Here is a 4,849-nt window from a genome sequence, read left to right as displayed (position 1 = left end):
CTTCCGCCTTACTTATTCGTTCTTTGTTTATAAAATAGCCAACACCAGGTGATGGGGGTAACTGATTAAAACCAACTTTACTGGTTTGTTACAAAAAGCTCTGGCTAAGTATGCCACAAGTAATGTTATATATGCAATAAAACGTGGGACAAAACTTAATAAAATTTCACTGTGTGAGATACATATGAATTATTGAATACCAGTATAACTCTTATTAACCAGGAAATGATCATTACCCCTTGTCACCCAGTCAGGTACGTACACAACAGGAAGAAAGAAATTTCTTTTCTATGAGAGGGTTTAATAAAACCTACAGTCACTGTCTTTGCGTTTACCTTCATTTTTCTTGTATTAGTTTCAGTAGTGAGGGCTAGCTCCTGGAATTCCCTATCAACTGTTTTGTTGCTAGAGCTTATCGGGAAATTATTTTTCCTGTGACAATTTTTGACAAAATGTCTTTGAAATGTTCGAGATATTCATTGAAATTTTTAAACTAAAAATGTTCAGTTTTTGGCAAATTTTCAGTATTCCAGGTTTTATTTTTTTTTCTATGAAATCCCCAAAATGTCAAAAAACAGTTTTTTCACAAAAATTACCTCATCTTTAAAAAATGAACATTTTTAATCAGGGAAAAAATATGAAGAAGTGGGGAGGTGTATACAGCATTGGTGAGATTATTGCTGGAATGCCATGACCAATTCTGGTGCCCACGCTTCTAAAAGAGGGCTGAAAAATTGGGAAAGGTTCAGAAAAAAAACACAAGAAAGATCTGAAGTCTGGAAAACATGGCTTATAATGAGAAACATAGGAAGCTCAATCTAATTAGTTTATCCAAGAGAGGTTTAAGAGGTGTCTTGAACATGGTCTACAACAGTGGTTTTCAACCTGTGGTCCACAGATCCCAGGGTCCACAGAGTATATCTAAGATTTCCAAAGGTTTCTGCACCTCCATTTGAAAGTTTTTAGGGGTCTGCAAATTAAAAAAGGTTGAAATACACTAGTCTACAAGTACTTACCTGGAGAAGAGATTTCTGATGATAAATGGCTCTTCAATTTAGTAGAAAAAGGCACAAAAAGATCCAATGTTTGGAAATTGATGCTAGTCAAATGCAGACTAGAAATAAAGTGAAGATAATTAACTGGAATAACTTACCTAGGGCATGGTAGATTGCCAACCACCATCAGGACTGGAATCTTTCTAAAACTGATCCCTTAGCTCAAAGAGAAGTGATGGGTTTAATGCCGAAATTACTGGTTGAGACTCTGTGGACTGTGTTATGCAGAAGATCAAAATAGATGATCCTAAGAGTCCCCTTTAGCCCTACTTTGGGTTCCATATTTATGGACGTTAAAATACAATAATAAAACAAGTCAAGCTTTCCTAAATTCAAAAATGAAAATGCTAAGAAACACCATCATTTTCACAATAGCTAAATACACCTAGGGATTGCAGAACCTCCTTTCATAGATATACATGATAAATATGTATTTTCATAACTAGGTGTCTGTGTGATGGCCCAATCCATACCACAGCTTTCTCCCAGAGAAGCCTGTCAGCTGTAGGACTCCTGTGGGAGGGAAATGGGGGGGAGAGGTCCCAGCTGCTCCAAGTCTCTCCAGTGGGAGAGGAGTGGAGGGGGCGGGGAGAGATTCCATCCGGTCCCAGTCTCTCTGGTGGGAGGGGGGGTGAGGTCCCAGCCGGTCGCAGTCTCTCTGGTGGGAAGGGAGTGGATGTGGGGCAAGAGGTCCCAGCTGGTCCCAGTCTCTCTGTTGGGAGGGAAGTGGAGGGAGGAGAGGTCCCAGCCGGTCCCAGTCTCTCCGGTCTCCGGATGGAGGCAAGTGGGGGGGGTGAGGTCCCAGCCAGTCCCAGTCTCTCTGGTGGGAGGGGAGTGGAGGCGAGAGAGGTCCCAGCCAGTCCCAGTCTCTCCGGTGCGAGGGGAGGGGAGAGGGAAAGGTCCCAGTCCATCTCTCTCACCCGGGGCCAGTCTGTGGAGAGGAAAAGAAGCAGCGATTGAAGTTGTCAGCAGCTGGCTGGAGCAGGGACAGTGGCTCCTCCTGGAGCTCCAGCCTCTCGGGCCCCCTGGACCTGGATCCCTGCTTCCCAGAACCCCAGACCCCCATCTCCTCACGCTGCCTCGTCCACCTCTTCCGTTTCCAGGCCCACTGTGGAAGGAGAGATGGTGGCTCGGCAAGGACATTCACCTGAATTCATTGTAGTGTCTATGGCCAGGGGAGGGTCTGGGCCTCCTGCCCCCCCCCCCATTGCACCCCTGCCATCACCTCTTTGTGCTGGGTGCTTCAGGTGCATTGGTGGGTGGTGGAATTCAGTGCCTGGTCTCTCATCAGTGCCTTCCCCTCAGAGCTGGGAATGCAGACAGCCACAGCCACCCCCGCCTCCCATGCACCAGCAGCTGGCGAGCACTCAACACAGGGTGTCTCTCCAGTGCTTTCTGCTGGGAGCCCATGCCATGTTAGGAGTCTTCTGGGGCCCTGCTCTGAGTCCCACGGGGTCACTCTGTGCCGGGGAAGGGGAGGGGAGGGGCTCTGTGCTTCGTGGGCTGTGGCTGGAACCTGGGGAATTTGCCCCAAAGAAATAGACACTGTAAAGCTTTTCAAAGCTATTGAAGTTTCAGATTAACAAGGCCAGAATCAGAGGACAGCTCCTTGGGGAAATGCCATTCGTTGCATAGCGATAGCCCCAACGCACCAGGGAAGTTCTCCAAAGTGCTGGAGAGTGGAGGCGAAGCTTGGAAACCTGGAGGAAAGCTCCGGCGCACTGAAACATAACAGTGCTTCGAGGCAAGGCCTCCACCGCCCAGAAACAGACAGGCAATGACCCCAAAGGGCAAGAGCCACTGTCTCAAAGCGCTCAAGTGCCATTGCAAAGACCTTCTCAGGGCAAAACAGGCCAAGGCCTCACCTGGCAAAGTGCCAAAGGGCTTCACCAAACCATGGTTAAGCTGATGGGCAGAGAAGAGCAAGGCACGCAGACAACTCATGAAAAATAAACCCTAAGCTCTGACTGGAAAGGAAGGAGTCTGCACAAAGATCCCCAAAGCAGGGCCCTGGGGTCTGAGCAACTCTTGAACAGGTGGAGTGACTTTGCTGACTGTGATCAAGAAGGAATTTACTAGAATATTAAGTAATCCAGTGTTTGGAGATCCAGGGAAACGTGCCACCCCCAGAGGGGAGAGAATTGGCTTCCCTAGGGGCCAAACTCCGTTATGCTTGGGAAGTTCCACCGTCTTGCTCCAGGAATGAGAATCCTGCAAGATGAGCTGGTCAGAGAAGCAGAATTCCAAGGTAAGTAATTTTCTGTTGTTCTCCCTGCACCTTGCTTAGATGGCTCAGAGATGCAGCCCTTTCTTTCAATCCTATACATTTTCCAATGTACATTGGCTCTCCAGCTGCATTGTACTCCACACATCAGGAGTCTACCCTTCTCTAATATGCTGTGCTGAGAAATTAAAACAATACATGGACTCTGGCAAGTGACCTGACTTCATTACTGATTTGCTTCCAAACAGGGGATGACACCTCGCTCAGCCTTGTTCAGAAGCTTCTGGGCCACACGACTTATTGGGCTTCACATGTTATGTAGCGAGCGTCATCTTTTCTGCCATTATCTGCAGATCTGTTCAAGAAAATCTATTCTGTCTAGCTCTTCTGATTCAGGGGTGTATGGACCTTCCTAAAAAGTCTGGAATAAGTGTTTAATCCTCTGTATCTTGCTAGTAAATTGCCATTTGTGCATGATTTCTCCAACTTCTTTTGAGCTCTTTTTTTTAATAGTTGTGCCAGCAATGAGTCAGGCTTGAGTTTGCATTGTCAGACAATCTACTACTAGCGGTTTGGCTAGAAAACTCAGTTTGTTCCATGAGAATGGTGTTTAACTGCCCTCTAGTGGTAATTCATTGTGTCACTCTCTCAGGATTTTCCCCACTTTCAATTACTTCTCCACAACATCCTCTTTTAAATCTTTCCCTCTAGTTTCTTTATTGGGAGTTTTTTGTTTTGTTTTTATTTCTCTCTGCCAATGCAGTTCCAGGCCAATGACTTCTTAGTGCATTTAGCAAGGTTCCATAATGTATTTTCATTTACCACTTCGTTGTCATCTTCTTTAACAAAATCTTAAAAGCATTCCTTATTCCATTCCTGTTGTGCTGCAGTATTAGCTCATTCAGTCCACAGCTGAAAGCTCATTTGGGCTTGCTAATTACAAGTTAACCCCAGTTGCTTTGCTTCCCATTCCAACAGCTATTTTATTCTGAGTTGGTTGCTTGGTTGGATTTTCAGTAGATAGTACATCTTTCTACAGATTAACTGTCCTTTTTCAACGTACGTTGTATGCAGCGTTATAGGCGGGTCGATCCCGGGATATTACAGAGACACCTCACCGACTTTATATCTCTTTCAACTTCACATTTTATTTAGTTATTTAGTTTACATAGACTATATTTTGGATCAGTTTCTTTTTCTTTAGCCAAACCGTAAACATTAATTTATAATCATGTTGACTGTGGATGGAGGGAGGAATAACAGAAAATGCAATAAATTCAACTGAAACAGGATTTGAATTCATCACAGTCCCTTCTGAAATGTGAAGTAGACATTTATATCCACTAGGCAACACTGCTTTGGATTAACTTCCATGGCAATTAACAGGTATTAAATGAACCATGGCAGGACTCCTGTTCTGCTTATTGAAAGAAATGGAAAGGAATATTGAAAATTACAAGGGAAAAGTATATACAAAACTGAATACCAGCATTCACAGACAGTGCACCATTCATTGGTTCATATCAAGATCTATGTGCATGCAAATATTGCAGACTTCATGGACCATGTG

This window comes from Terrapene carolina, unplaced genomic scaffold (genome assembly GCF_002925995.2).
Source record: "Terrapene carolina triunguis isolate 2854851 unplaced genomic scaffold, T_m_triunguis-2.0 Scaffold838, whole genome shotgun sequence".
NCBI lineage: Eukaryota > Metazoa > Chordata > Testudines > Emydidae > Terrapene > Terrapene triunguis.
This window is presented reverse-complemented; position numbering follows the sequence as displayed.